This window comes from Pleurodeles waltl, chromosome 5, assembly GCF_031143425.1.
Source record: "Pleurodeles waltl isolate 20211129_DDA chromosome 5, aPleWal1.hap1.20221129, whole genome shotgun sequence".
Lineage (NCBI taxonomy): Eukaryota > Metazoa > Chordata > Amphibia > Caudata > Salamandridae > Pleurodeles > Pleurodeles waltl.
In genome coordinates, this window is record NC_090444.1 from 191177038 (window position 1) to 191197491 (window position 20454).

A 20454-nucleotide genomic window follows, 5' to 3' on the forward strand; every position below is an offset into this window, starting at 1 on the left:
CGACCTGGCAAGTGCACTCACTTGCCAGGGCCAAACCTTACTTTTTATGACATGTATGTCACCCCTAATGTAGGCCCTGGTTAGCCTCAAGGGCAGGTTGCAGTGTATATAAAAAGTTGAAGATGTACTTTTAAGTTTAACATGTCCTGGTAGTTAAAACTATTAAATGTCTTTTCGTCTACTGCAAGGCCTATCTCTACCATAGGTTAACATTGGGGCTACCTTGAAGCAGCCTTTAAGTGTAACTTCCAATTGGGAAAAGTTAGAAATTTGGAGCTTGATGTCTCTAGACTCACAATTTAAAATCACAATTAATGGTGAAATTATATGTCTGAAAATGCCCCTTTTAGAAAGTCAGCTTTTTCTTACTTTAATCATTCTTTGCCTCCGTCTGTCTCTGAATACATGTCTGGGGTGGGTGACAGCTGAGCTTTGTGCATTCCCTCTACACAATCACATAAAAAGGGAGCATCACCAGGCTGATGGGCCTTCCTGGGCTAGATGGGAGGGAGGAGCTGATACACCTGAATAATGCTGTACCTGCCTTCATGCAAAGAGCTGGATAACCCCTTTATAGTGTCTGGAGCCAGGGAATGAGGGACAGGGACCTTGTGCACTTCAAAGGCCTCTCTTCGAAGTCTCCCTCATTTCAAAGGCTCAACTGAGTAGAAGTACTTGACCCCATACCCCACCAAATCAGAACTTTGCTGGAACCATGAACATTCTTCCTGGAAGAAGAGTTGCTGTGCTGCAGGAGGAACTGCCACTTTGCTAACTATTTTGCTGAGTTGGCCTGCTGATTGCAGTGCTGTGGGAGAGACTGCCACTTTGCTACCTGCTTTACTGTGTTGGGATGCTGCCTCTTGCCTGACAGTAAGAAGGGCTGGACCTGCTCTCTTCATTCTTGAGCCCAAGTTTCTCCAAGGGCTTGCTGGTTTGCCCCCTGTTCTTGAAGTCTCAGGGCCATCAAAGACTTCCTTCAACTTTCCTTCAGCTGCTGGACTCTGCCAACTATGAATTCTCTCTTACCTGAGATGCCAACCCAGTCCTGGGCCTCAGAAGTGGGGTTTTGAAGCTGTCCTTCTGCAAAAAGCAATGCATCAAGGCTGTTGAGACGCTCAGAACTGATAAAGTGCCTTATGATATCGACTCAGTGCCGATTCAGTGACAAAGTGGGACCAGACTGTCAGATTTGATGACGACGCCTCAGCGATCCGAGGACATTGCTGCATGGCTCATCGATGGCGCATCGCCAATATTGGAAGGGGTTTGATGCCTTTACGTGACCCAACTGCAAGACTTGACAATAACACATCTACCCAGCTGTGTGGATCGGAACCGATGCATTGAGTCTTCAATGAAGGTGCTTGCTCCATTCCAGGAACTCTTTCAGGTGGCTCTGCGTGAGTTCTGTAGCTGGCCTATCCTCCATTGTAATTGGCCTGAACTTTGGATGTGCCCTGGTCTAGCACGATCTCAATGACCTTTTAGCACTATTGATTTCTAAGCACTATATTGCAGCTCATTCTTTAAAAACATCATATCTTGAGTTCTTCTTATTGGATTGTTTTCATTTTGGTCTTGTTTTACTCAGATAAATATTGTCTGTGTTGCTAACCATGTGTGGAGTCTTTTTTTGGTGATTTTCACTGTGTTACTGCAGTTTAAGGGTCGTGCAAAATCTTTGCATGTTGTCTCCAGTTAATCCTGACTGCTCTGTGCCAAGCTACCACAGGGTGAGCACAGGCTAATTTAGGTTGTGTATCTGACTTATCCTGACTAGGACTGTGGGGTCAGATGTATCAAGATTCAAGTTAGCGATTCTCAAATTGCGATTTTTAAGAAATGGCAATTTAAGAAATGCAAAAAGCGATGTATCAAAATAGAAAATGGCTAATAGCGATTTCTTAAAATTCGCAAATGCAATTTGTGATATGGAAATACTGAATCGCAAAAAAAAATGCGATTCGGTAATAAAAATCGCAAATTGTGAAAATGGCAAACCGGAACAGCCTGATGACATCACAACCAGGAAGTGAGTCATCCCATGCTGTTTACAGGAGCAGGGAGAGAGACACAGCCCAGCACCAGGGAGTCAGCATTGTGAGTAAGCCAAGACCAAACTGCAACATGGCCAATGCTGGAAATAGGAAGGAGAAGGGAGACAGGAAGAGGAAGCAAAAATTTTGTGAGGCAGAATTGGAGGTGCTCATTGAGGAGGTTGTTGGGAACCATGATAGACTATTTGGAAAAAAATCACTCCAAGTACCTGAGAGTGAGAAGCGGAAACTCTGGTCTGACATACAGACAAAAATATGCGCAGTGGGTGTTGCACAGAGCACTGTGGAGGAGATACGCAAGCGATGGTATGACTTGCGGTCCCATGCCAAGGAGAGGGTGGCCAGCAGGCTTATGGAGGCAAGGAGCACCGAAGGGGGACCATCGACCCAGACACTGTCCACCCCTATGGAAGACCTGGTGGAGTCCACATTGCTGCCAGAAGCTGCCAGTGGTGTAACTGACATTGACACCTCAGGGACACCAAGCACCAGCAAAGGTAAGGCCAGTAATTATGTGTATCCCCACATGTGAATGTACAAATGTCCCTTAGGGAATAGAACATAGCTTGATGCACAGTGAAAAGTAGTCCATGTCACATCTTACATACAACACAACAGTGCCTTATGGGAGTGGTAGTACACAACCCTAAGGTGAATACACATAAATAGCAAAATAGTGGTCAGCCACATAGAGAAACACCACAAACGACTCAGGATGACACAATTTAATTGTACATTTAAAGCCACACTGTTGAAATCTGTGAAAAATGCCAGAACTGCCATGCTGCACATTGTCCTTGCAGATGACTTGGTCCCTGCTGCTGCAGGATCTGAAAAAGTGGGGGAAGCAGAAACACAGCCACAGTCTGACTCTAATACCAGTGAGTCCTACAGTATTGTTCCGACTAGGAGCAAGGGTGTTACCACTGCCAGAGTCTAACCTGGACTCAGATGAGATGCCAGAACACAAACGCACACCACCACCAGAGGTGAATCCCACAGGGAGACAGCCGTCTCTGCACCAGCACCAGCGCCAGTCATCTCCCCTCAGGAGGTGCCACGATGCAGGCAGACAGTGCACAGTAGAAGGAGTCCATCAATCCATCAATCTTTGGCGACCTTAAAGCTTCCATGCTGAAGGTGCAGCGCCTGCAATGCAAACAATTGAAGTCACTGCACGGACAGTTTGTGTCCCACAATAGCAATATGGGGTTACTACACAAGCAGTTGGAGACTGATTGAGAGACAGCAAACAGCTGCTGAAAACACCAAGGAGTTGACACAGGTCATTGGGGAACTCTGCACTGAGATACGGCAGGAACGCGTCAACCAGCGCATGTGCATCACCAATATTTGTGGAGGTTTGATAGCTTCTGTAGATCTGTCAATTGGCTAGCAAGTTCTACAGCCCTGATATCATGGTGTGCCATTGCCACACAGGTGGAGATGGCACATTGCAGTCAGGACATTTCACAGGGCTTGGTGCAAATTACCAAAGTACTGGATGCCATGCAAACAGCACACAGTGCCACAACCAGCGAACTGGGTGTTGGGGACAGTGAGGAGTCCTCTAGCCTCAGCAGTCTGGCAGTCCCTGCGATTGATCCGAGGCGTCACAGTGCCAGACACAGTACTGCATGTTAACCTGCAACTAGAGGTGCCAGCGAGGGTGCAGAGCACTCAAGTGGAGTGCTTGGACGTAAGAAGTGATGTTGAGGGCTTCAGGGTTCCACCTACACATGTACAAATACAGTTGTGCTATGATGCTAATAGTGTGACACTGTGAATTGTTCATGTGTGCCCGTTGTTAATAGCTATGTCCTAATGACACATTGTTTACCTGAAGTCAAGGTAATAAAGATGGTAACTACAGAAATACATTTCATTTAAGTGGTTTTGTCATTACTAACATCAAAAACGGTTGCGCGTGATGTCAGCACGTCTTTGCCTGCCGTCTGCTGCACTGGTCCTGTCTGCTGGTAGAAGGGATGGTAATGGATCATCATCCTCACCTGAGTCAGGCTCTGTGAGTTCCATTGGTATGCCTCTGCTGGTTGCTATGTTGTGCAAGATAGCAAAAGTGGCCACAGTTTTGCATGTCATCTCTGGGCTGTACTGTAGTGCACCTCCACTCTTATGTATGCACCTGAAGCGGCTCTTCAGCAGCCCAAAGGTGCGCTCCACCACATTGCGGGTCGCCCTATGTGCAGCATTGTACCTCCTCTCTGCTGGAGTTGCAGGGCTCAGGTAGGGCGTTAGCATATAGGTGCGCACAGTGTAGGCACTGTCTCCTGAATACACAGAGAGTAAAATGAGTGCATGTGCTGTCTGACGTCACGCTTACATCAATGCATTATTCTGAACTATCAAATTACCTAGTAGGTATCCTTCACCAAACTCCCCAGCTAGCAGTCTTGTGTGCTTCCCGCTGTGGCGAAAGATGTAGGAGTCATGTGTGCTCCCTGGGTTTCTGGCCACGAGATCGGTAATGATGTTGGAGGCATTGCATATCACCTGTATGTTCATAGATTGATGGTGTTTTTGGTAGCAATACACATACTCGCTGGCCGATGGTGGACAGATGTCAACATGTGTCCCATTGATGGCACCTAGGACATGTAAGAACTGTGCTATCTGGTAGAAATTAACTTTAGTTTGTTGTAATGCCTGTGGGGTGTTGGGGAATCTGATGTACAGTTGTATTCTGCTCAGCATGGCATTGAGAAACGTGTTGAAACATCTCGAGAGGGCACTCTGAGATACCCCTCCAGCTGCTGCTATGACCCCTTGATAGCTCCCTGAGGCTAGTAGGTGCAGGGAGTATAATACCTGCACATGGGTGGGTATGCTATTGGCCCTGTGTGTTGTGCGCTGCAGCATGGGTTGTAGCTCAGCTATCAGGTCAAGCATCATGGCTGAGCTTAACCTGTACTTCTCAAAAATTTCCAAATCCAAAAACGCTTGATACATCTGGCCTGTGGTCTCTACTTGGACGGGGTGCATACCTCTGCCAACTAAAGACCCAAATTTCGAACCATTGTTCTGGTATTATTTTATTTATCAAACATTATTCTAATTTTCTGAATTGGTTTGGGATTTTTCTTGTGTCATGCTTTCTCTTATTACTGTTTGTGTGCTGCATAAATAATTTAGACATTACCTTTACACTAAGCCTGGATGCTTTATGCAATGCTACTAGAGGGTTAAGCATGGGTTAATTTCCTGACTTTTGTGGTTCACCCTGACAAGGATTGTATTTATTATTTGACTGGAGCCTAAACCCCTCTCAACAAATACCATAATTTCTTACAAAGGCCTCTGCAAGTTTTGTTCTCAAAATTAAGCATAATTTGTATTTTGGTGCTTTCTGTGACAAAATATAGATGTACCTTTCTTTACTACATTTTTTTCACTCGCTACATTTTCACAGGAGTGAGCAATGAAAATCTGGCAAGTGAAAAGTCCAACTAGTGGATTTTTCCAACAGACTTATATTTAGGGCTTCCGGTTTTATGGTCTTTATTTCTTTTAAGATTTCCATGTGTATTTATCCATATTTATTTTCTGCTCATTTTATCTGTATTTATTCTTATTTATTTTGCACCCTGTGTGAATAAAAAAGGAACAAAGGTGTAATGGTTATATTTTCACATTTATTTGACCTACAAATGTTTGCTAATAATTGAATGTCCAATTGGGTTTTGTTAGAAATGGGGTCCTTGGTTGGCAGTCAGGTTACCCCCTGTCCAAGCAAGGACCCGCACTCTAGTCAGGGTAAGTCGCACACAATCCAAATTATCCTGTGCCCACCCTCTGGTAGCTTGGCACTGAGCAGTCAGGCTTAACTTAGAAGGCAATGTGTAAAGTATTTGTGCAATAAATCATACAATAACACCATATAGCACCACAAAAATACACCATACAGTGTTTAGAAAAATATATAATATTTATCTGAATATTTGCAGGTCAAAACGGTCAAAGATGCAATAAGAAAATGTAAAGATATAACTGAAAAAGTGATATAAAGTGTCTTAAGTCTTTTAAAAGCAAACAAAGGGGGTCATTACGACCGCCAGGGCTAAAGTGGCATCCGTACCGCTAACAGGCTGGCGGTACGGAGACCCGTATTTCGACAGCTGCGGTAGCGCCGCGGTCCCACCGCCGGGGCCGGCGTTTTCCCGCCGTCTTAGCCCCAGCGGTGATAATCCACCAGGGCAGCGCTGCAAACAGCGCTGCCCTGGGGATTATGACTTCCCTATTGCCAGCCTGTTTCTGGTGGTATGCACCGCCAGGAAGCAGCTGGCGGTAAGGGGAGTCCTGGGGCCCCTGGGGGACCCTGCACTGCCCATGCCACTGGCATGGGCAGTGCAGGGGCCCCCTAACAGGGCCCCGTGCAGCTTTTCACTGTCTGCTTAGCAGACAGTGAAAAGCGCGACGGGTGCAACTGCACCCGTTGCACGCCCGCAACACCGCCGGCTCCATTAGGAGCCGGCTCCTATGTTGCGGCCGCATCCCCGCTGGGCGTAAACTAGGTTTGCGCCTGCCGGCCCAGCGGGGATGTTGTAATGGGCACCGCGGGAGTGCGGCCGCATGGCGGTTATAGCCATGTTGTAATGACCCCGAAAGTCTCTTTCAAGCACAAACTACCTGGTTTGAGTGAAAAATCTCTGCAAAGGGCTGCAGAGGAGGCGAAGCGTGGAAATAAAGGGGTGTGCGTCGATTCCTCGGGCCGCACACGGTCGATGCGTCGTTTAATTTCCACGCAGGGACGGCTGGTCATCGATTTCAGGCGCTCGGTCATGGATCCTCTTTGGGTTGTGGGGTTTTCACACGCCCGGGGTCTGTGTGTGGAATCCTGGGCTTGTTGTCCAGCTCTGCGTGGTTCCGGTGGGCGGTGTGGGGAAATTTCTCCTTCACAGCAGGTGCTGTGTTGTTTTCCCCCCTGGAAGTTGGGCGGCATCATCCCAGGTCGGCTGTGCGTCGATCTGGTGGGCCGTGCGTCGAAGTTCCGGTAGCACCGCAGGCGCTGTGTCGATCTTTTCCTTGCGAAGTTGAGCGGCGTCGTCCCGGTTCAGGGTGCAGTGAGTTTTTCACCGCGGAACAGGCTGTGCGTCGTTTTTAGCAAGCTGTTTGTCAAATTTTCGCCGCACAAGGAGTCCAGTTGCAAGAGAGAAGTCTTTTTGGTCCTGAGACTTTAGGGAACAGGAGGCAAGCTCTGTCCAAGCCCTTGGTGAGCACTTCTTCACTACAGCCAGGGAGCAGCAAGGCAGCAAGGCAACAGCAAGGCAGCAGTCCTTCAGAGAAAGCAGTCAGGTGAGCCCTTTGGGCAGCCAGGCAGTTCTTCTTGGCAGGATGCAGGTTCTGGTTACAAGTTTCTTCTCCAGGAAGTGTCTGAGGTGGTAGGGCAGAGGCCCTGATTTTATACCCAAATGTGCCTTTGAAGTGGGGGAGACTTCAAAGAGTCACTTAGAAGTGCACCAGGTCCCCTTTCAGTTCAATCCTGTCTGCCAGGGTCCCAGTAGGGGTGTGGCAGTCCTTTGTGTGAGAACAGGCCCTCCACCCTCCCAGCCCAGGAAGACACATTCAAAATGCAGATGTATGCAAGTGAGGCAGAGTATCCTGTGTTTGGGGTGTGTCTGAGTGAATGCACAAGGAGCTGTCAACTAAACCCAGCCAGATGTGGATTGTAAGGCACAGAAATATTTAAGTGCAGAGAAATGCTCCCTTTCTAAAAGTGGCATTTCTAAAATAGCAATATTAAATCCAACTTCACCAGTCAGCAGGACTGTGTATTACCATTCTGGCCATACTAAATATATGACCTTCCTACTCCTTTCAGATCAGCAGCTACCACTCCAACAAGGTCTGAGGGCAGCCCCAATGTTAGCTTATGAAGGGAGCAGGCCTCACAGTATTCTAAAAACAACTTTAGGAGGTTTACACTACCAGGACATGTAAACTACACAGGTACATGTCCTGCCTTTTACCCACACAGCACCCTGCCCTAGGGGTTACCTAGGGCACACCTTAGGGGTGACTTATATGTAGAAAAAGGGGGGTTTTAGGCATGGCAAGTACTTTTAAATGCCAAGTCGAATTGGCAGTGAAACTGCACACACAGGCCTTGCAATGGCAGGCCTGAGACATGGTTAAGGGGCTACTTAAGTGGGTGGCACAATCAGTGCTGCAGGCCCACTAGTAGCATTTAATCTACAAGCCCTGGGCACATATAGTGCCTTCTACTAGGGACTTATAAGTAAATTATCCAATTGGGTATGATCCAATGTTACCATGTTTAAAGGGAGAGAGCATATGCACTTTAGCACTGGTTAGCAGTGGTAAAGTGTGCAGAGTCTAAAAACCAGCAAAAACTGTGTCCAAAAAGTGGAGGGAGGCAGGCAAAAGTTAGGGGTGACCACCCTAAGGCTGTCAGGTCTAACAGGCTTCTAGGCATTTACAGTACAATACGATACAATCGAAAGCATTTGCATTACAGAATATCTTAAACTGCTGTACTGCTCCCACTACATGAACTCCATTAGGAAATCATTTAAATTTTTTTACATATTTATTAATATTTAAAAATAAATACAGGTCCGAAAAAAATATCGCGTTCTGTCTGTATTTATCTGTAAAAATCAATTAAAATGGAAAATTGGCAGGCTTACTCAGAATTCATAACTCAAACAGTGGCTTTTATGAGTGTTGAAATTTATTGAGGCGTTCATGATTGGGGACTACAAAGTAGCCCAATTGGGTAAAGTATTTTTTTGAAGATGTGAAATGTGTAGTCTTTTACTATCTGAATACAATTTTCCAGTCTCAGAAACACCCAAAAGAGAAATAAGCTGCTTAATATAAGCTTTTTCTTCAGAGCGCAAATTACATATTGTGTGCATTGGTCCTGTTTGTTGCGTGGCACACCCTTAACTAAGTGCACCAGTGCAGACTGGGGCAGGGTGCCTGATTACACACAAAATACATAATCGTCAATACAGGTGGACACTCAGACAGTTTGTGCCTGTGCCGAAGGGAGCATCCTTGTGAAAATCAGGGACATGGATTGAAATCACAGCTCCATCTTTCAATGGAGAAAAACTTCCCTTACTTGTAAGGGAATGCACAGATACGTCTGCAGATGGGTGTAGGAGGCTGGACTGGCTTGTAGTGAGTACCACGGGGTACTTACACCTTGCACCAGGCCCAGTTATCCCTTATTAGTGTATAGGGTGTCTAGCAGCATAGGCTGATAGATAATGGTAGCTTAGCAGAGCAGCTTAGGCTGAACTAGGAGACGAGTGAAGCTCCTACAGTACCACTAGTGTCATATGCACAATATCATAAGAAAACACAATACACAGATATACTAAAAATAGAGGTACTTTATTTTTATGACAATATGCCAAAAGTATCTCAGTGAGTACCCTCAGTATGAGGATAGCAAATATACACAAGATATATGTACACAATACCAAAATATGCAGTAATAGTATTAGAAAACAGTGCAAACAATGTATAGTTACAATAGGATGCAATGGGGACACATAGGGATAGGGGCAACACAAACCATATACTCCAAAAGTGGAATGCGAACCACGAATGGACCCCAAACCTATGTGACCTTGTAGAGGGTCGCTGGGACTATTTGAAAATAGTAAGGGTTAGAAAAATAGCCCACCCAAAGACCCTGAAAAGTGAGTGCAAAGTGCACTAAAGTTCCCCAAAGGACATAGAAGTTGTGATAGGGGAATTCTGCAGGAGAGACACAAACCAGCAATGCAACAACGATGGATTTCCAGTCGAGGGTACCTGTGGAACAAGGGGACCAAGTCCAAAAGTCACAAGCAAGTCGGAGATGGGCAGATGCCCAGGAAATGCCAGCTGTGGGTGCAAAGAAGCTGCTACTGGACAGTAGAAGCTGAAGGTTCTGCAGGAACAACAAGGGCTAGAAACTTCCCCTTTGGAGGACGGATCCCTCACGCCGTGGAGAGTCGTGTAGAAGTGTTTTCCTGAAGAAAGACTGCCAACAAGCCTTGCTAGCTGCAAATTGCACGGTGAGGGCTTTTGGATGCTGCTGTGGCTCAGGAGGGACCAGGATGTCGCCAATTGTGTCTGAAGACAGAGGGGGCATGGAGCAAGACAAGGAGTCCTCTCAGAAGCAGGCAGCACCCGCAGAAGTGCCGGAACAGGCACTACAAAGTGGAGTGAAATGGTGCTCACCCGAAGTTGCACAAAGGAGTCCCACGCCGCCGGAGGACAACTTAGGAGGTCGTGCAATGCAGGTTAGAGTGCCGTGGACCCAGGCTGGAATGTGCACAAAGGATTTCCGCCGGAAGTGCACGGAGGCCGGAGTAGATGCAAAAGTCGCAGTTCCCAGCAATGCAGTCTGGCGTGGGGAGGCAAGGACTTACCTCCACCAAACTTGGACTGAAGAGTCACTGGACTGTGGGAGTCACTTGGACAGAGTTGCTGGACTCAAGGGACCTCGCTCTTCATGCTGAGAGGAGACCCAGGGGACCGATGATGCAGTTCTTTGGTGCCTGCGGTTGCAGGGGGAAGATTCCGTTGACCCACAGGAGATTTCTTCGGAGCTTCTAGTGCAGAGAGGAGGCAGACTATCCCCACAGCATGCACCACCAGGAAAACAGTCGAGAAGGCGGCAGGATCAGCGTTACAGAGTTGCAGTAGTCGTCTTTGCTACTTTGTTGCAGTTTTGCAGGCTTCCAGCGCGGTCAGCAGTCGATTCCTTGGCAGAAGGTGAAGAGAGAGATGCAGAGAAAATCGGATGAGCTCTTGCATTCGTTATCTAAGGAAATCCCCAAAGCAGAGACCCTAAATAGCCAGAAAAGAGGGTTTGGCTACTTAGGAGAGAAGATAGGCTAGCAACACCTGAAGGAGCCTATCAGAAGGAGTCTCTGACGTCACCTGATGGCACTGGCCACTCAGAGCAGTCCAGTGTGCCAGCAGCACCTCTGTTTCCAAGATGGCAGAGGTCTGGAGCACACTGGAGGAGCTCTGGGCACCTCCCAGGGGAGGTGCAGGTCAGGGGAGTGGTCACTCCCCTTTCCTTTGTCCAGTTTCGCACCAGAGCAGGGCTGAGGGATCCCTGAACCGGTGTAGACTGGCTTATGCAGAAATGGGCACCATGTGTGCCCATGAAAGCATTTCCAGAGGCTGAGGGAGGCTACTCCTCCCCTGCCTTCACATCATTTTCCAAAGGGAGAGGGTGTAACACCCTCTCTCAGAGGAAGTCCTTTGTTCTGCCATCCTGGGCCAAGCCTGGCTGGACCCCAGGAGGGCAGAAACCTGTCTGAGGGGTTGGCAGCAGCAGCAGCTGCAGTGAAACCCCGGGAAAGGCAGTTTGGCAGTACCAGGGTCTGAGCTACAGACCAGTGGGATCATGGGATTGTGCCAACTATGCCAGGATGGCATAGAGGGGGCAATTCCATGATCATAGACATGTTACATGGCCATATTCGGAGTTACCATTGTGAAGCTACACATAGGTAGTGACCTATGTGTAGTGCACGCGTGTAATGATGTCCCTGCACTCACAAAGTCCGGGGAATTTGCCCTGAACAATGTGGGGGCACCTTGGCTAGTGCCAGGGTGCCCACACACTAAGTAACTTTGCACCTAACCTTTACCAGGTAAAGGTTAGATATATAGGTGACTTATAAGTTACTTAAGTGCAGTGGTAAATGGCTGTGAAATAACGTGGACGTTATTTCACTCAGGCTGCAGTAGCAGGCCTGTGTAAGAATTGTCAGAGCTCCCTATGGGTGGAAAAAGAAATGCTGCAGCCCATAGGGATCTCCTGGAACCCCAATACCCTGGGTACCTCAGTATCATATACTAGGGAATTATAAGGGTGTTCCAGTATGCCAATGTAAATTGGTAAAATTGGTCACTAGCCTGTTAGTGACAATTTGTAAAGAGAGAGCATAACCACTGAGGTTCTGGTTAGCAGAGCCTCAGTGAGACAGTTAGGCATCACACAGGGAACACATACCTCTAGGTCACAAACTTATGAGCACTGGGGTCCTGACTAGCAGGGTCCCAGTGACACATAACAAACATACTGAAAACATAGGGTTTTCACTATGAGCACTGGGCCCTGGCTAGCAGGATCCCAGTGAGACAGTGAAAACACCCTGACATACACTCACAAACAGGCCAAAAGTGGGGGTAACAAGGCTAGAAAGAGGCTACTTTCTCACACAACCCCCCCCCCAAACGAAGTACAATAAGGCTAACCTTGGCCAGTTGAGACTTTATTATCGAAGTGGTGATAAGTAGAGAGTAGTTCTGCAATAGACTGGTTACTCCCTTTATCATCCACTATATGGTTACTTCCCTGTGGGGATGTAAACCACCCTGTTTGAAGTTTTTTAACTAAGCAACAATGTGAAGATGTTTTTCAGAGTTTCTATCAGTAAGTTTTAGTTTAGAGCAGTGGGAATTGTCCACTGAACCTATTTGTAGTGATGGAAATGCCAGACAGGGATGCTGTCTCAGAAAAGCCATGGCTGGGCAAAAACGTTGTCCATATGGCTGGAAGAGAGAACAGGGATGCTGTTTCTCTTGAGTTGGAGCAGGGCAGGGATGCTGTCCTATGAGCTCCACACTAGGGCAGGGATGCTGTCCTAAGTGTTGTGAGGCAGTGCAGAGTTTCTGCACTAAAGTTTCTCTGGGAGGGTTGGAGGGATGCTCCATGTTAACTAAAATGGTGCTCTTTTTCTCACCAATTTTAGTTATCCCACAGAGAGGTACTTCTACCTCAGGGAGTACAGCTTTGCCAGCTGATGATTCCCTTGGAACAGGTGCCACCCCAGGAGAGGTTTCTCCCACCACAGGAATGCTATCCTGAATGGTAGGGTGGTTAGGGGATACTGTGATACCCTTTTTACCTGTTGATGGAGAGGGATCCTGAGTTTGCAGGCCTTCTCTCCTTTGCTTTTTCATTTCAGTAGAAATGAGAGGGAACAATTCCTCTGGGATGCCCAGCATGGCTGCATTGGCATAAAACTCTACCTCAGCCCAACCTGAGGCCTCTAGGTCATTACCTAAGAGACAGTCTACAGGTAAGCTAGGTGATACCACCACCTGCTTAGGGCCAGTAACTCCACCCCAACTAAACTGAATTATAGATAAGGGAAGAAACTTAGTGGAGTTATGGACATCAATAATCGTATACTGTTGTCCAATGATGTGTTGTTCAGGAGCCACTAGGTTTTCAGTCACCAAAGTGATACTGGCACCTGTGTCCCTGTAGGCCAAGGCCTCAACACCATTTATTGAAACTGTCTGCCTGTACTTATCCATTGTAAGGGGACAAGCAGCCAGTTTGGCAAGGCCAATGCCACTAGGTGTGACAGAAACTGTCTTGGGACTGACTACCCCAGTTTCTATTATGGACCCATAAGTGAACCCAACTACACCCTTAACTTGACTGTTGCCAGCAGTCCCACCACTAGTACCGCTACTGCTAGGGGCACTAGAGCTTGATTTATTAGTGGTGGTAGGCTCAGGGGGTTTACCTGGACAGGACTTATCCCCTGGCCTATGGCCTCTGTTTTTACACACAAAGCACCAAGGCTTTTTAATGTGTGCAGGTTGAGAAGAAGAGGAATAATTTGTTTTATCCCCACCCTCTGAAGAGTGTTTAAGATTTGAAGCGGGATCTTTGGTTTTACCCTTATCCCCATGCTTATCTTGAGATTTTTCACCATCTTTCTTCTTCATGCCATCTTTGTCACCCCCTGTATGAACTTTTCTGTTCACCCTTGTTCTGACCCATTTGTCTGCCTTCTTTCCCAATTCTTGGGGAGAGGTCAGATCAGAGTCCACCAAGTACTGGTGCAACAAATCAGACACACAATTATTAAGAATATGCTTTCTCAGGATCAAGTTATACAGGCTGTCATAATCAGTAACTTTACTGCCATGTAACCACCCCTCCAAGGCCTTCACTGAATGGTCAATGAAATCAACCCAGTCTTGTGAAGACTCCTTTTTGGTCTCTCTGAACTTCATCCTGTATTGTTCAGTGGTTAAGCCATAACCATCCAGGAGTGCATTCTTAAGAACTGTAAAATTATTGGCATCACTTTCTTTCACAGTAAGGAGCCTATCCCTACCCTTTCCACTAAATGATAGCCATAGGATAGCAGCCCACTGCCTTTGAGGGACATCCTGTACAACACAGGCCCTCTCAAGTGCAGCAAACCACTTGTTAATGTCATCCCCCTCCTTATAAGGGGGAACTATCTTGTGCAGATTCCTGGAATCATGCTCTTTTGCAGGATGACTATGGGGAATACTGCTGCTGCCACCATGGGTTTCTAAACCCAATTTCTGTCTCTCCTTCTCTACTTCTAAGGACTGTCTATCCAAATCCAGCTGTTGCTTCTTGAGCCTCAGTCTGGTTTGTTCCACTCTCAATCTATTGAGCTCCCTTTCTAACAATCTGTCATCAGGGTGGGTGGGTGGGACATGCCTTGAAACAGAAGTATGGTGAGAATGGACAGAAGGAGACCTATCCCTTACAGAAGGCACCCTAACAGCTTGGTTAACAGAAACATCACTTCTACTGTGGTGAGAATGAATGCTCTTGCTATGATGTGAGACAACACTATCTGTATGGTGTGGCTCTACATCAGTACCAACTATGCTAGACTGTCTAGTAATGGGCAGGCTAGGAAGTTTCTTTCCTGAATCTTTTCCTAGGGGAGTCCCTGGATCAGATTGGGAACCATTGGCTACTTTTTCAACAGATGGGGCCCTTCTGGCCTTATCTTGTTCTCTAAGCATGTTAAGCAATAATTCCAAAGAAGGATTCTTCCCTACACTCAAACCTCTCTCTATGCAGAGACTCCTTGCTCCTTTCCAGCTAAGGTGATCATAAGCAAGTTTGGACAGATCAACAGCTTGGCCTGTGCCAGACATTTTTAGAGAGAGTTTAAGTGATAGAAAAAGAGAAAAAAGTTTTCAGAACTTTTAGAAAGACAGAAAAAAAAAACTTTTTTAACTTTTAAGAACTTTTTAGAAAGTTTAGAGGTACTTTTCAGCACTTTAGAAAAGAGGTGAGAAAAGAGATGCAAAACTTTTTGGTTAGGTGTACATACACTGAACTTGTTTTGTATATTTTTCTCTTATGAAAAGTACAATGACAAAAGTGGTAAGTAGTCTCAAAGCACTTATCCCACTGCTGCACAACCAATGTAGGAGGCTGGACTGGCTTGTAGTGAGTACCACGGGGTACTTACACCTTGGACCAGGCCCAGTTATCCCTTATTAGTGTATAGGGTGTCTAGCAGCATAGGCTGATAGATAATGGTAGCTTAGCAGAGCAGCTTAGGCTGAACTAGGAGACGAGTGAAGCTCCTACAGTACCACTGGTGTCATATGCACAATATCATAAGAAAACACAATACACAGATATACTAAAAATAAAGGTACTTTATTTTTATGACAATATGCCAAAAGTATCTCAGTGAGTACCCTCAGTATGAGGATAGCAAATATACACAAGATATATGTACACAATACCAAAATATGCAGTAATAGTATTAGAAAACAGTGCAAACAATGTATAGTTACAATAGGATGCAATGGGGACACATAGGGATAGGGGCAACACAAACCATATACTCCAAAAGTGGAATGCGAACCACGAATGGACCCCAAACCTATGTGACCTTGTAGAGGGTCGCTGGGACTATTAGAAAATAGTAAGGGTTAGAAAAATAGCCCACCCCAAGACCCTGAAAAGTGAGTGCAAAGTGCACTAAAGTTCCCCAAAGGACATAGAAGTCGTGATAGGGGAATTCTGCAGGAAAGACACAAACCAGCAATGCAACAACGATGGATTTCCAGTCGAGGGTACCTGTGGAACAAGGGGACCAAGTCCAAAAGTCACAAGCAAGTCGGAGATGGACAGATGCCCAGGAAATGCCAGCTGTGGGTGCAAAGAAGCTGCTACTGGACAGTAGAAGCTGAAGGTTCTGCAGGAACGACAAGGGCTAGAAACTTCCCCTTTGGAGGACGGATCCCCTACGCCATGGAGAGTTGTGCAGAAGTGTTTTCCTGAAGAAAGACCACCAACAAGCCTTGCTAGCTGCAAATCACATGGTGAGGGTTTTTGGATGCTGCTGTGGCCCAGGAGGGACCAGGATGTCGCCAATTGCGTCTGGGGACAGAGGGGGCGTTGAGCAAGACAAAGAGCCCTCTCAGAAGCAGGCAGCACCCGCAGAAGTGCTGGAACAGACACTACAAAGTGGAGTGAAACGGTGCTCACCCGAAGTTGCACAAAGGAGTCCCACGCCGCCGGAGGACAACTTAAGAGGTCGTGCAATGCAGGTTAGAGTGCCGTGGACCCAGGCTGGACTGTGCACAAAGGATTTCACCGGAAGTGCACGGAGGCCGGAGTAGCTGCAAAAGTCGTGGTTCCCAGCAATGCAGTCTGGCGTGGGGAGGCAAGGACTTACCCCCACCAAACTTGGACTGAAGAGTCACTGGACTGTGGGAGTCACTTGGGCAGAGTTGCTGGATTCAAGGGACCTCGCTCGTTGTGCTGAGAGGAGACCCAGGGGACCGGTGATGCAGTTCTTTGGTGCCTGCGGTTGCAGGGGGAAGATTCCGTCGACCCACGGGAGATTTCTTCGGAGCTTCTAGTGCAGAGAGGAGGCAGACTACCCCCACAGCATGCACCACCAGGAAAACCGTCGAGAAGGCGGCAGGATCAGAGTTACAGAGTTGCAGTAGTCATCTTTGCTACTTTGTTGCAGTTTTGCAGGCTTCCAGCGCGGTCAGCAGTCGATTCCTTGGCAGAAGGTGAAGAAAGAGATGCAGAGGAACTCAGATGAGCTCCTGCATTCGTTATCTAAGGAAATCCCCAAAGCAGAGACCCTAAATAGCCAGAAAAGAGGGTTTGGCTACTTAGGAGAGAAGATAGGCTAGCAACACCTGAAGGAGCCTATCAGAAGGAGTCTCTGACGTCACCTGATGGCACTGGCCACTCAGAGCAGTCCAGTGTGCCAGCAGCACCTCTGTTTCCAAGATGGCAGAGGTCTAGAGCACACTGGAGGAGCTCTGGGCACCTCCCAGGGGAGGTGCAGGTCAGGGGCGTGGTCACTCCCCTTTCCTTTGTCCAGTTTTGCGCCAGAGCAGGGCTGAGGGGTCCCTGAACTGGTGTAGACTGGCTTATGCAGAAATGGGCACCATGTGTGCCCATGAAAGCATTTCCAGAGGCTGGGGGAGGCTACTCCTCCCCTGCCTTCACACCATTTTTCAAAGGGAGAGGGTGTAACACCCTCTCTCAGAGGAAGTCCTTTGTTCTGCCATCCTGGGCCAAGCCTGGCTGGACCCCAGGAGGGCAGAAACCTGTCTGAGGGGTTGGCAGCAGCAGCAGCTGCAGTGAAACCCCGGTAAAGGCAGTTTGGCAGTACCAGGGTCTGAGCTACAGACCAGTGGGATCATGGGATTGTGCCAACTATGCCAGGATTGCATAGAGGGGGCAATTCCATGATCATAGACATGTTACTTGGCCATATTCGGAGTTACCATTGTGAAGCTACACATAGGTAGTGACCTATGTGTAGTGCACGCGTGTAATGGTGTCCCCGCACTCACAAAGTCCGGGGAATTTGCCCTGAACAATGTAGGGGCACCTTGGCTAGTGCCAGGGTGCCCACACACTAAGTAACTTTGCACCTAACCTTTACCAGGTAAAGGTTAGACATATAGATGACTTATAAGTTACTTAAGTGCAGTGGTAAATGGCTGTGAAATAACGTGGACGTTATTTCACTCAGGCTGCAGTGGCAGGCCTGTGTAAGAATTGTCAGAGCTCCCTATGGGTGGCAAAAGAAATGCTGCAGCCCATAGGGATCTCCTGGAACCCCAATACCCTGGGTACCTCAGTACCATATACTAGGGAATTATAAGGGTGTTCCAGTATGCCAATGTAAATTGGTAAAATTGGTCACTAGCCTGTTAGTGAAAATTTGTAAAGAGAGAGCATAACCACTGAGGTTCTGGTTAGCAGAGCCTCAGTGAGACAGTTAGGCATCACACAGGGAACACATACCTATAGGTCACAAACTTATGAGCACTGGGGTCCTGACTAGCAGGGTCCCAGTGACACATAACAAACATACTGAAAACATAGGGTTTTCACTATGAGCACTGGGCCCTGGCTAGCAGGATCCCAGTGAGACAGTGAAAACACCCTGACATACACTCACAAACAGGCCAAAAGTGGGGGTAACAAGGCTAGAAAGAGGCTACTTTCTCACAATGGGTACAGTGTGTTACTGCATCCACTTTCAGGGAACACCCAACAGTCTAAACACAGTACATCCTCAGGGGCCGCACTGTGTGCCTCACTTATTTGGCATTAAAAAAGTGAGCCTCCATGCAAATGAAAGAATGGCCTCTCATGACCGCAGTGGTGCTGTCCATATTAAAGGGTGGGCTGCACAGTCACCTACAACCTTTTTTATAATACCAAAGTTCCTTGCGGAAACAAGAAGCATGCGCAAACACTGGTTGCACCCACAAGGCACCTACTGTTATATGACCCCAGGTTTTCTCCCATAGATGTCTTGGCATCTTAATAGATTTCTCAAAATGGCAAACATAGGATGTGTTTAATAAAATATCCATGCTCCTTATGTTGGAGGTTTCTGTTGAACAAATTTCCTTCCTGGTCCAAGGTGCTTTCAATCATTAATCTGCTTCATCCACTTGAAGTATATTTCAGTAAAATATATTCCACATCCTCAAGTTCACTAATACTGTATGATTTGTGTGTTTTGTGCATCTCTACCATTGCTATGCACCCCTTTGAGAACAGAAACCTTGTATCCATTTAGTATGTAAAGGACTCCCTTTGTTTGGGTTCAAGCCACCTTCTGAAACAAAAAGAGTAGTTAGTACTTCAGATGTAGTGAATTGTGTGGGAATGTGTGAAGTACTATACTTAATTATTATTTTTGCTAGTATTATTATTATTGTTGTTATTGTTATTATTGTTATAAATTAATAATAGTAATAATAATAATAATAATATTAATAATAATAATAATAAAAATGGCAGTTGTTACTATTACCAAATTTATAGATACCTCAGTTGTAGTTTTATTCTAAATTTATATTACATGACTGTGTAAGTTTCTAAATACGTCCATTTACATAATTTCCTGCATTCTTCTACAAGGGTGAGTTAGCACTGGTAATTAGGTATGGCCTGTGACTTGCCTAACTTAATTATTTGACTGCCTAGAACAGGAATGAAGCAGCTTAAGCTGTCTACCTGAGTTCAGGTGTTCACAGAAAACTTACAGAAAAAAGGGTTTTGTTCAGCCCTATTTCGACCACTTCAGATTAGCACTTGATTGGTCTAATAGTTGGGTAACTTTGCATGCAAGGAAGGGTGGATAGTTTCTGCCACCCTTTGTTTTTGGAAGCTTTTGGGTCAACCTCATTCAGCTATTGCTGTGTTAGAATGCCATTCACATTTTGGATTGGCTGATGGCAGAACAAGGTTAACAGAAGTAACTGCCAGGAAACAAGGTTGTGATATACTGAACTGATAGATCATAAAGCTGAAGCCATTGGGATAAATAATGAATAAATAATACATAAACTAAAGTGCTGATTATAGAAACAGCATGCTCTCTGAACTACATTGATTATGAAGAGAAAACTCTCTCCTAAGATGGCCGTTGTTTCTACATGAAGACACTACAAAGCAAAGCAATAGTCATCTTAGATAAAGGGATTCTACTTATTATCCAGTTGATCCCATTTTCTTTAAGTAGCACTTACAAGCAACGACCTGAGAAAACTGTGGAGTAAGGAGTCTTTCACCTTTCATTTTGCACAGGAAAAAGCAAGCATAGCACCATGTCCTTAAGTTGACTCTGCCACCCATCCACCCACTATGATAGAATATTGGTAAGATTCAAACTAGTTTGCACCAGGCCCTGCCTGTATGCAGCATCTGTATTCTTAGCACTTGAGTTGGTGAACATGTCCTATTGTGCTGAGGCATTGTGAGAATGTTTTAGATATGCAGAGACTTAAGACCGCATCTGAGGCAGGAACCAGGGTCTGTATTACAGAAAGTGCCCTGGGGGATCAACGGGTGTGTGCACTAGGCCTGGGTGGAACTTGCAGAGTTCTACTACTCGGGATTCTGTGGAGTGCCTAAAAAACTCTGTGAGATTCCACCCACTCTGCAAGCAGGTGGAGTTGTGCTTCATGCCCATTCACGCTGCTTGGTACCAATAGTGGGTTCCATGCTGCAAAGTGAAAGTGTACGGCACCACGTAGTCACGGGCGTTTGTGGCCATTTTGTTTTACCTGTTCTGTGCATGGTGCTGGGCCT

At 46.5% G+C, this 20454-nt stretch overlaps 1 long non-coding RNA gene across 2 annotated transcripts in view; it reads right to left on the reverse strand.

Annotated features, from left to right (window-relative positions):
• The window catches only part of LOC138297230 (uncharacterized), a 93455-nt gene that overhangs the window by 35899 nt on the left and 37102 nt on the right, over positions 1–20454 (reverse strand). Inside the window, exon 3 of one of the 2 annotated variants that reach the window (XR_011203950.1) lies at positions 2810–3209. The exons of the other annotated variant lie outside the window; for it this stretch is intronic. This is a non-coding gene — a long non-coding RNA (uncharacterized lncRNA). Of the gene's footprint in view, positions 1–2809; positions 3210–20454 lie in introns of those variants that run through there. 2 annotated transcript variants of the gene reach the window in all.